Source organism: Brienomyrus brachyistius, unplaced genomic scaffold (assembly GCF_023856365.1).
Source record: "Brienomyrus brachyistius isolate T26 unplaced genomic scaffold, BBRACH_0.4 scaffold44, whole genome shotgun sequence".
In the NCBI taxonomy this organism is placed as follows: Eukaryota; Metazoa; Chordata; class Actinopteri; order Osteoglossiformes; family Mormyridae; genus Brienomyrus; species Brienomyrus brachyistius.
Genome location: NW_026042319.1, coordinates 1720038 through 1732603, shown reverse-complemented (window position 1 = coordinate 1732603; position 12566 = coordinate 1720038). Strand labels below are relative to the sequence as shown.

The 12566-nt window shown below is 47.8% G+C and overlaps 1 long non-coding RNA gene across 2 annotated transcripts; it reads right to left on the bottom strand.

Moving 5' to 3' along the window:
- Nucleotides 1–3218: 3218 nt before the first annotated feature.
- LOC125722984 (uncharacterized) lies at nucleotides 3219–12059 on the bottom strand. 2 transcript variants are annotated; one of them, XR_007386700.1, is made up of 3 exons: nucleotides 11508–12059; nucleotides 10996–11074; nucleotides 3219–3837 (listed from the first exon to the last, which is right to left on the bottom strand). It is a non-coding gene; the product is annotated as an uncharacterized LOC125722984 (long non-coding RNA). The 2 variants fall into 2 exon arrangements; XR_007386699.1 differs by lacking the exon at nucleotides 3219–3837 and adding an exon at nucleotides 10168–10624.
- Between the last annotated feature and the right edge of the window lie 507 nt (nucleotides 12060–12566).

Sequence of the window (12566 nt, the reverse complement as noted above, 5' to 3'; positions counted from 1 at the left end):
CCGGTGCCCTTCCACGCGGCCTTTGATACAGACAGTTGCCGGATCATCAAAGCCTGCCGAGGAATCACTTTCTGACATTCGGGCAAACACGTGAATCCGGCCCACGGCAGATCACCCTTTCACCAACATCGTCCGATGGTGCCAACCGGGCCCGGACCCAGCAGCATGGACTTGAGTCTGCCACGTCAACGTAATCAACGGTAAATGTCTGACCATCATTACCCCACTTTTTGGCTACTTAAGGGACGCTTTTAGTAATAAAGTCAGAACTGACGGTTATCCTTGTAGTGGCCATCTTGGTGGCTCGAACTAGCAACATTCTGGTCAATCCTTAAGGAGTGCAGCATCATCACTAAAGCAGGTGCAGAGAGTCTGGTTTGAGTAGCAGTACCTTCAACATCTGGGCTCCAGAAACAAACGGACAGGGAAGCATCATGGAAATGGGTCAGCAGCAGGCACAAGTCTGACAGTCACTCCACGGACCATTCCTGTGGTTCTTCCATGGCTGGTTTCCACAGCAAAGACACCTGAATTAAAGATAGCTGTTGTTCCTCACAGACTATGATGTAGTACACAGTTTGACCTTTATCCTGCATTGGTTAAAAGGGTTATCCGGACAGCCACATGACTGCGTCTCTAGTAATAAGCTTCAGATACATCACTGAACTGGATGTATCCAGGAAACAATGCTGTGATGTGCCTTTAACCAGCTCAGCCACACATTTTGGGGGTATCCAAAATCACATACTTACACAGTCAGGACCCTGCTACCCAAACATTAACACAATACGGGTACATGCTGTATGCATGCATGAGAACAGTTTACATGCATTCAGACACACTGTGGTAACAGCACCTCCTCTGTCACGTTTCTGAGCAGTACAGTCTTTTGGGATAGTGTAGCGTCCATTGGCTGGAAAATTCAGAATTTTACAAAATGTAGTATGTCATCCAGGTACCGTTCGCCTACTCTCACCCATACTGAATATTTGGAAGAATGTAGTATGTCATCCGTGTACTGTTCATATACTTTTTCATCCTTACTGAATATTTCGCAGAATGTAGTGTATCATCCAGGTACCGTTTGCCTACTGTCTCATCCATAATGATTATTTGGACATACTACTCATGTCACATGCTATATTTCAACTACTACATAGCAAATAAGTATGTGATTTTGGACACACTCCTATTGAATTTGTTATGACTTCATCACCTGTTGAAACGACATGTCACTCACTCCCATTGGCAGGTGTTATTCTGACAATTTATCTATACACATTAAGCAATATCGTTCATGTGCTGGAGTCCTGAAATACGCAGCGAAACCTCAATTCCAGCTAATAACTGGGATAACTGGGATATTGGCGTTGATTTTGTTTGACGACACAGGTGAGGAAACTCAGAGGAAAGAGGAAGTACAAACTGGAGGAAGATTTCTCTGGAAATGGTGGAACACTTATTTGGAAACCCTAGGAGCCTCCAGAGATCGTGCCTCCACGACACCGTTTGTCATCCCTGGGAGAACGGCATGCATCACACATGTCTGGATGTTGTGCAGAACGTGGTGGTGCTTTGTCTTTCCACGCTGCCCGCAGATGAAAGGTGACGTCAGACACTGTGAGCCGGAGCTACCACGGAATGTCGAGTGCCAGGCTGGAGCCACTACTGTACCGTCAGAACCACACTAAAGGGAAGAAAAAATATCACCGCACACACGAACGCCGGTCAACGCTGCAGTCAAAGGGCTTCTGACTCAGCCCTCCAGACCAGCGACACTTGCAGTCTAAGCCTCCGCACCGTTTGTTCTCTGCCTTTGGCTTTGGCAGGCCGTGGCTCTGGCGACGTGGGAGGGACTGGGCGGGTGAACCAAGTTACTGCTGCAGTGCTCGGGCGTGAGCTTGCGTCATCGGGGCCCGATGCCACACCGTTGTTAAGGGCGCGGCTACGATTTGATGACAGGGCTCTGACAATGACTCACATTTGGGGTTTCACCTCCACATTTCATAGTTTGGTCATTGACCTGTAGGTGTCCCGGAAAAAGCCCGATTGAAACACAAGAGAACTTTTCAAATTTACCCTTTAAATGTACTGTCACAAAATAACAGCTCATAAGTGAGCAGATTAAAAGGCATAACTAATGGCAAAAGCCATAGTTTCAGAGGAGTAAAAAGCAGGGAAGTCAAATCTAGTTTTGATTCTTACTCATCACTCACGTATATCTAACAACAGAACTGCTGCATTCAGGAAATTTGCCAATCAGCCTTTTTGGGGCTTTTGGGGAAACTCAAAGAGCGAAGGACAAAGTGATAAAATTAAATCTAAATGAAACTGGAGTGTGTGCTTAGAGGAAGATCCCACACAAAGGGAGGTAGGATGGGTGGGGGTGCTATGGTCAGCTTTACTGGGAAGAAGAACAGAATTTGTCAATTTATCCTGGTTGGCATGAATGAGTCATGACCCCGTCCTGCGGCAGCGATGCCCCAAGTTACCTGTTGGCTTGGTGCTTTTCCACAGAAGAGTGTTCACACATCTCCATATACCAAAGCACATTTTAATGGCAGATGCACTGCCTGTAGAAAATGCTTTTGTTTTTTTTTTTTTACAGTGACATCGATCGCTTCTGTCAATGATTCGAGGGACTGATTTCTGGACTGTGGACTGACCTCTCGCCCACAACGACTGCAACTCCATGGTTATTTCATGCTACACTTAAATACAGCCCAGCCTTTCTTGTCACCCGCCCCGCCACCCAATAATGGCTAAGTGGGCCATTTCACATTACAGACCATTAAAGTTCAACTCCATCTTTGTGCCAGTTCAGATCAACTGACTTGGGCTGCAGAAATAGGGGAGGTAGGGGAGGTAAGCAGGAGTTAGACAACCTTTGTAGGAACACGACAAAGCTAAGGCCACTGGTGTCCTTATCAATCAGGGCTGACATTTCCTACTTAGTTCTTTGAGTCCAGTCTGGCGACAGAGATGTGAGGTAATCAGAGATGTTTGCGATATCAGAATCACAGGGACGATACAGCTAATGGCAGAAGATGAGAGGCTGATTATTTTTCTTGTATACTGGGGGGAAAGTATGAAGAAGGGTGTTTTTTGGTAGTTAGAGCTTCACGGGTGCAGGAATGCGAATGCCACACTGACCAGAAAACGTTTTCCTTTTGTCATCGGAGATCACCAGCACAGAACAAACACTGTCGGGGGTGGGGGATGGGGGGGGGTGCATTCGCAAAATTCAGTCACAACATAAATTGTTCTGATCCTTTTTTGACTTTCTGCGCTTAGATGGCGTGTGGTTTGACGGCATTTGGGCTGATTCGGTTTCGTCATGTTCTAAGTGAAGCCAAAATCAGGAGGGTTTAGAATGAGACACACGCCTGGCTGTGTAGTGAAGGCAAAAGCCGTAAATGGCTTTGGCTAAAATCAGCATTTTAACGTAAGATCAGTAATTTAGGATGTCAGTCCAGTTATTTGAGCACCAGGATGCTTTGATGGATTTGAATCCCACCCCTAGGTTGACTTTGCACGGTTCCCCTGTATCACTGCCGCTTATCACTGGATACTGACTCAAACAGGGTTATATTAGTGCTCCTTTTACTGTAGAAGGGATGTACTCAGCTTTCTGTCCCCTTGACTCACCTCTGCCATTTGAGCCCCCACCCCCTCTTACCTCCCGAGGTGCAGGATGGGAAAACAGGCTGGCTGGGGAATACAGTCATTGCGGTCTGCACCAGCCCTCCAGGCCTGAGGCTGCCTACGTGGGGTCTAGAGGCATCCAGGAAGCTGCCTGTGCACATGCCTTGTCTTGGCCACCGCCAACCTCCCGCCCTTTTAAAGAAATCAAAACCGAGGGAGTCAAATACATCAAAACAGTATCCAAAAAGAAAAAAAAAAATCATAATTAGTCACCGAGTTTCAAAGAGAGAAGCCTATAATCAGGTATTTCCCTCTAGGTAAACTTGTACAGTGCAAACAAGAAATTAACCACCTACTACTAGGACTGATTAATACCAGAAAGAATGTAGTCCAGCCTACACGGCCGCCGTTAAAGAGCGTCACACACACTAGAGGCACAGCCACATGTAGATGCACACCCCCCCCCCCATCCGCCCAGCTACACCAAGGCAGAAGTGGCACTTGTATCCTTCTAGAACTCTCCCGGCGGACTTTCTGCTAAGGAAGCGCGCAGACGGGCCGCCGCACGCGGATGGGCGGGTCGGTGAGGGCGAGACCCACACTCATATTCATCTTCCAGTGCAATGGTGCAGCTAGGAGCCCCCTCTTGGACACACCTTGACGAGTGCAGAGGGGGCCAGGACAGGAGGCAGCAGCCCGCTGCCGAGGAAGAAAGCCTGTTGGGGGAGGATGGGGGGGTCTTTTTGGAGTTCTCTCTCCGACAGACGACGGCCGGCTCCCCGTTCTTCAGCCCCGCTGCCGTTACCCAGGCAACCACTACAATTCCTAGGGTACGTCTGTTTTTTGATAGCCATGCAGGGTTTGCCAACGGAACACAGAAGGGGAGTCGCCACAATACAGCAAGCTGCCGAAACTCCATATCAGGCCCCCGGCCAGGATCAGACGCAGACTCGCAGACGAGAAACCAGCACACAGATAGAAGCTACTGAAAATTCACCATGTTCGCTGCCTCAGATGAAATGTTCAACAAGATGCAGAGAAGGTCTGCATGTTGACACTTTTGCAAATGGCCTTTATTTACTTTGAAGATACAAACAGTTGGGCAGACAGCAACATGAACCAGAATCTGGGCAGCAGCTGGAAGGTCTCACAGGTCATAACTCTGCTCTCCTGGCCACAGGATTTAAACCCATCACCTTCCAGACAAGGGCTCAGATCCCAAAACTGCTGAGCTACAGCCCACACTCAACACATTCAAGTGTGAATGTCAGCCAATTAAAAGGCCGGTTCTGGTGCTTTCTCTGGGTTTTCTCTGGAGAACTTTCAGACGATCATGATGCACAGCATACCACAGAAACCGTGACCCTGGGGAAATGCCATTAGCAATGTGAGTCTGAAGTCACGTGTGTTTAAAGGAATCACTTCACTCCGTTACATACAATCACCCACAATGCACCTGTCTTCTGATGTCACTTACTGCATGATGTAACGCCGTCCCTAAAAGGGGAGTTTCAGAGAGAGACTCATGACTTCCTTTTTTCAGTAAACAGCACTTATTATTAATGTGATGTTACTGCCATGGAAAACAAACATAACCATTTGGTGGTTCAGCCAGGTCCCAAGGGAAACATAATCGCTTGCAGACCTGTTGCATGTCCCCTGCAGTGAAAGCCTAGCTTTGATCTGACAACCAATCATTTCCTTAGGTGATTAAAAAAAATCCTTTGCTGAGCGTTCCTTTTGGGAGATACCATCCACACCCAATTTAACCCGCTGATATCAAAATGCTCTGAAGGTGGATCCCTTACCTCACCTTAAACCAGTGACTCCATTTAAAACAAGAAGGTTGGCTGATTCCCCTCAAATCCATATGACAGCAGTAAAACAGAACAACATCATCATCTTAACAGCTGCTAGCAGAAGATGTAGGACTCTACACTGTTACATGCCTCTGCAGTGGCCTGGAGCATCACAACAACTGACCCCTGGCCTGTTTTTATGCTAATCGCAGCAGAAGGTTCAACGCATTCTCCAGGCAATGACATCAAGAGAGTTTTTACGTTTACTGGAAGGCTGCAAAATCGACGCTGTCCCCTCACCCACATAGGTTGAGAGAAAATCAGTTATGCAGACCAAATGCGTTTCTGTGGTGAGCCTGGGTTGTCCAGAACAACAATAAAAAAAATAACATGCTCTTATGGGAAAACACGATGACATCAAGACTGACCTTAAAGATAGTGCTGGAAACTACTGGTGGAAATAGTGAGCAGGCCTCATACCATCAAACGAGGGTGAACGTTTGAAAATAATGGCTCCGCTCTTCATTTAACATAATTTTGCAAGTTTTCTCGAGAACGCTGACATCCTGTCAGGTAGCGATGCTCTTGTTCTTAAATATCTCCACCTACAGGGCCACGCGGAGCTCAGCGTCACTTAACGTATGTTTAATGTCCACGGGCAAGCTGCTGAGAGGGCATGTGCAGTACTTAAGGGATCCTTCACCCTTGTTAACGATAGACCTGCCAGTCAGAAGCTTCCCTTGGAGGAAAGTGCAACCTAAGCCATACCACGATCTGTCAAACGGGAATTCCACCAACCATGACACAGAAAAGATAAACGGAGCCTCAAATGCAGTTTCGTTTGTGAAACTCTGGCAACCTGGATGCTAAATCATTTCAGGCTGACAAGCATTATGGGTAATGGAAAGTATTTGTGGGTGGCATGGAGGTTCAGAGGGAACCACCTCTAGCACAGGGGGTTCAAATCCTACCTCTGCCTCATGCACGGCATTTGCATATTTTCCTCATATTGTACAGGGTTCTGTCAAAATACAGACAGTTAGGCAATATGTATGATTATGAGTATGATGGTGAATGTGCCCTCTGATGGACTGGCGTCTCGTCCAGCGTGTACACCAGCCTAGTGCATTGTGATGCACTGGCATCCCATCCAGGGCGTACCCCAGCCTCGTGCCCTGTGATAGATTAGCGTTCCATCCAGGGTGTACACCAGCCTCGTGCCCTGTGATGGACTGGCATCCCAGCCTCGTGCCCTGTGATGGACTGGCATCCCAGCCTCGTGTCCTGTGATGGACTGGCGTCCCGCCCAGGGTGTACCCCAATCTCGTTCCCTGTGATGGACTGGCACCCCAGCCTCGTGCCCTGTGATGGACTGGCATCCCGTCCAGGGTGAACTAAATGATTCAGATGAATGTTCTCCCCTGAGCCATCCAAGCTATCCAAGGGGCCATGCTGCTAAAAGTGATTTCCATAGCAGAGGTCCTGCATCAGGCTTTGGGGGTAGAGGTGCATGTCAGACCCATGTGAATCAGTGGTCCCTTACGTAATTAAGATCGTTTGGTTCTGCCCACCTTCACTGGAGTTCAGTGTTTAGTGAAACACCCTCCTGACACCTGACATTGCCATGTGATAGCAAGACCGTGACTTGATTTAAATAATATCTGTGGGACACCACAGATCATGCATAGTGCATGTAACTAATAATGCATGTGACTACTCTCTGTGGTAAATGGAATGATTATCAGCAGACACTGTACTTCAGCTGCACCCCAAATCACAGGCTACATTCACACTAAATTTACAGTTCAAAGAATGGATTCACCTTGACTGCTGTGATCTGGCTGTGGAATAATATTGTGAAAACAACAGGTACATACAGGTATATCCTGTACTGGATTAGCCAGTAGAAAATGAATGGATGTATGGAAGGTAATCTTCAAAGGCAGTGTTTCTCAACCCGGTCCTTGGGGATTCACAGACGGTCAACATTTTTGCTCCCTCCCAGGTCCCTGCCAGACAGCCCACATTCCTGGAGCTGTGAGGGAGCAAAAACATGGACTGTCTGTTTGTCCCCATGGACCGGATTTGAAAACACTGCTCTAAGGTGAGTATTTGACTTTAATCGCTGCTTCCGCCCTGAGGTTACCTGGGAGGTCTCTCTAAGGGTCTTAGCAACTGTTGTTCTGACATGCTCACTTGCTGCCTTGGGGTGCCGTCCTTGGCTGCCTGGCTGATATGTCATCACTCGCTGTTCTCTGCTTCTCTGTTAGATCTCAGGTTCACACTCTGTATGTGTCGATCAGGATTGTGTGCAGGCAGATTGTGAAGAAAAAAAAAACAATAAAAATCTTTCGCTCCCGCTCCTCTTCCCACTCTCCCGATATAATCGCAGTGCTTTGTACTTCGCCTCGTCCTACTCCAGCCTACTCAAAGGCCCCCCTCCCTCCAAACACCCCCGCAGCGATCTCTCTATCAAGGGGCACCTTCGACCCCCTTAGCTTGCAACCCTCCCCCCCCCCACAAAACCCTCATCACTGACACCCCCAGAGACACGAGCTGGGGCTCGGTGGAACAGATGGTGAGGAGGCAGGACCCCGGAGTCGCCCACCTTATTCCGCCACCAGTGCCGCCTGTACGGGCCTCGGACAGCTGGGACAGGGAGGCAGGCAGACCTGCCGGCTTTCCCCGTCCACTCACGCCCCACCACACGCCACACGGCTCTGCGACATGGCCCCCGTGTGTTCCCAGAGCTGCAGAACACTCCAGTTGGTATTTGTAATGGATAGAAAAGCATCAAGCCAAGTAAGTGGGCAGCGTAATACTTAAGAAATGAGACACAAACGTGACCAGAATGTGACGGGTGCTGATGTTTTAACCTTAAGTAGGACACCTGAATTGACTCATCCAGAAAAAAAATGTGTATAAATGAATAAAGTATTCATTTATATTTAATTGTAATTATATAATTCACTGATATGCAGCTTGCAGCCATTCACTGTGAAATAGAGCAGGTTTTCACAATATATCTGAACTTTCACGGATCACGTGATGGGCATTACCTGGGATAAGTGGACAGCTTCTGACCAAGATGACAGAATCTTGTGTGTGTATGGGGGGGGACGCAGCACTGGCACCTCTTACAGTAATTAATCTGAATCATTTAACTGTTTAACTAAGCAGCAGCACATAAGGGGGGATTTAATACATTTACCATATTAGCTTGACAGCACTGTGCTGATACACACACACATACACACGCAAACGCATGCCCACGCACACACACACACACACACACGCACGCACGCACAAACACAGTAAGAGAGGTTTCTGAAGTCTAGTTCAGGTTTTCGCTTCTTCTGATACCAGCTGACACTGACAGCCTCGCATGTCTGACCTCCCGTATCTGCTGAGCTCCGCTCCGGCGTCGCTGTCTCTCTCTCTCTAATGTCACCTAAAGGGTTCATTAGAAAACCAGGCTCATGCCCTTTTGAAAACCCACACACTGCGAGGCGACGCGGGGGCTGACATACGGTTCGGTTGAATCATCCCCCCCCCCCCCATCTGCATTTTAACAGACCCCCCCTTCCCATGTCCGCCGTACCGGGGAGACCCGACACCGGGTCTGGGTGAACTAAAGGGGGGCTAAGCGGCTAGCGTGTGCGGACGCTGAAACTGGCGAGACCGCGGTCACAGCAAACCTACACAGCCGAGTCGTGACTCCGGCGAGATGGAGCTGAAGGACTCTGACTGCCACTTGCGGCTGGTTATATAATCAGCTGGGGGCAGCGCTGGCAGCGACATCGCGGCTGAGGGACCCGCGCGGCCTGGAGCGCGGCTTCGTGTGTGTGCGCGCGCGCGTGGGCGTGTGTGAGTGCGCGTGGGCTGAACGTGGGCGTGTATTTTTCTGTGCAGCGGTGGGCGGGGGACGGGGGCTTATCTCTGCGTTTGTGTGTCTCTGCCAAACTACGTATGTTGTTCAGCACACAGAAAGCTAGTTTTCACATTAAATACATGTGACATTCTGTTGTATGTTTAATAAGATGGCCATCTCAAGATATACTACAAAAATAAATCCCTGTGAAAAGTAAAAAAATATTTTACATAAGATCCTCAGTTCAATAGCAGGGTTTATTAAAACGAGACGAGTGATATTTGCCATTACATCTACCCCAAACAGCCATAAACAGCGGCATGTCACAAATCTCTTTTGTTTCTACTGGTGTTACTGGACAAAGGGCCGCACCTAATAATGGAAGTGTTGAGGCTGAGCGGAGAGCCCACCGGGACCGTGCCTTTGCGCAGCGCTTATAACTTATAAACCTTTACCTGCTTTTCACTCAGCCTGCATGGGTTACGAGTTACGTGGGGTGTCTCACAGCTTAGCCACATTTCGTTTTTTCTCGTAAATGGCCGGCTGGGGAACTCCCAACGGATGTGAACTGAAATCTGTGCATTTACTCAGGACACAAACACCAACACTCCTCTGAAAAAAGCCATGTATCTCCTGTCAGAGATCGCCGGTGGGAGTGACACGGGAAAATTACATTCGTTTCCAGTCACTATGAATTATTTATTCATTCATCACTTTTATTATTAGTAGGAGTATTATTTAAAAAAAAAAAAACAATAACGAGCGATATAAATAAAAACAAAAGACACATTAACGGAGCTATTTCATCACCATGCTCATGAGCGGTCACGTGACTAACTGTGAATCGAACAAACAACATCCTGGCATCAGGTTTTGACATTATAAATACAGCCAGCATGACACCATATATACAACTAGCAACGATTCTGACGGTATTTTTTTCCACTTCTTTTTATTATTATAATTATTATTATATTATTATTATTTTTACAACATCTATGAAATTTGTTCGGTGTCAGGCAAAGTGATTCTCAGTGTCGCAGCTAAGAGTCAGAGGAGCAATGGACAGGATATGCATTCGACAGGATTAGCAGGGTGAACACTGCTGATGCCTGCTCACCTTCCACGGAGTCCCTGCATACTTTAGCTTTTGTGTTTTAGTTATTTTCACAGCCTCGACATTGTGTGTATCCATGCAGTGCTTCATAATCCAAGGGGGTTGACAAAACCAACTATCTGTCATTCTGAAGGATTGATGTCACATTGGAAGAACTTTGCAAGGGTTGACAGAATGGTCACACAGAAGAACCTGAGAATATGTAAATACGAGTTTAATTTGCAGTCTCATGGAGAACAGCTGAGCATCATTTGGCCTCTCTAATAATTTAGCGAATTTCCATAACAAAACAGATTTGAGTTGTTTGAATTGAACTTTTTGAGGACAAATTCCTTTCATTTCAAGACTGATAGGTAAGGAGATGTGACTGGATGAAATGTTTGCTTCAAACCCCTCACAAAACAAACCCCAAAAACATGATGACCCAACTTCGGAACCAGTGGAAAAGTAGCCCTGTTGCCTGGCAACCGTGGCTAAGCAAATCCGGTCCGAACATGGCATTGTCATTACCCTTCCCCTTCAGTAATTGCTAGTGGACGTGGCAGGTGAATCATGGCACTCACCTTGTCGTGAACGTGAGTTCCATTACATCCCGCTGTTCTGCCCCAGGTCGCCGGTGGACATTCTGAGCTCCATTTGCCTCTGAGGAGGTAAGATCATAGCTTGTGTGAGTGATTAGCAGGTGCCTCTCCACACTCCCCTCATGATCTTCATGGAGGCGGTGAGGGAGGCGGAGGTGTCGGTGGAGGTGGCGGAGGGCATGGGGGAGGACCCCACAACCCTCTGGAGACTGAGCAGTTAGGGGAATATTGTCACAGGAATACTGTCATGGTGTATTTTTATGGCACCACTCTTAGCCTTCACTCCTGGCACAATTTTAATGCAGAAAGTGAGAAGATACACAGGCAGAAGCTGTCCAAGGCTGGTTAATGAACTAGATTTAAATGACCCTTAAAATGAGTAATATTTGAACATTACAGTGTGAATGAGCATTAATTTAGTTTTTGTTTTTTAGCATCTGTTATTTGTCATTGTTTTATGCCGGACACGGATCGGCAGAAGGGCCCCCAGTCACCTGTCGGGTGAAACTTCCCTGCGGTACCGTACCAGTGCCCACTGTGCCTCGGCCTTCAGACCCCCCGCACAGAGGAGCGTCAGCTGTCTGGCAGTCAGGCCGGGAGGGGGGGGGAGGCCAGGCCGGTTGTGCATCTGCTGCTGTTTTTCCATTTCCTCCGGCTAGGTGGGGGTGTCACTCTGGCCCCCATCACAAAGTTCCACTGGCTCCCTTTCATGCTGCAGACCTTCGGTTTTCGCCGCATGCGGTGGCCGCATCTCATGCGCCTCTGCTAAAAAGGAAGTCCTGACTGTCGAACCTCCCGCCCCCACCAAACCCACGGTTTTTTAATGCCATAACCACAACGGCTCCCACCAGGAACACGGAGATGATCCAGCAATGCGGCCCTTTAATTTAGCCTGTCGCTGCATTGGGTGGAGCGGACCTCACAGCCACACGTGGCTACAGATGCAAACAGGGCCTTTTGGGGGGGCGAGGCACCCGAGATTCCCAGATCATCATCCCTAGCATTCCCAGCTGGGTCTGGCGCTGGTACAGGTGTTGGATTTTGCACTGAATGGTGTAATTTTTTCCCACCTTCACCACCTTCCCCACCTTCCCCATCTTCCTACCTATGTAAATCATATAGGTGTATAAAACACACATAACAATAAACAGAATATATATGAAGATAGTGCTAAAGGATAAGAAAATGTGCTATTAATAAACAAACATAAATGTAGACTTATGAGTAAGTGTGAGACATGATGTGGGGTGCAGAGAGTTTGGGGTACAGACAATGAATTATACTCCACTACCCCCCCTCCTAATTTGCATATTAATTAAGCCACTCCCCAGGCACCCAATTCTTCTTACTTTAGAAAGCTCACTCATATTTTCTAGTAAATTCTTAGTCTGACTCCCCTGACCACAAACACTGCCTGTGTATCTGTGTACACAGGGGTGAAACAGGGGGGGGGGGGGGCATGTACCCCCCAATATTTAATTTGGCTTCATTCATCCCCCCATTAAATAGACCTCTGTATTTGAATAATCACATCGTGCCCCTCCCCCCCATAC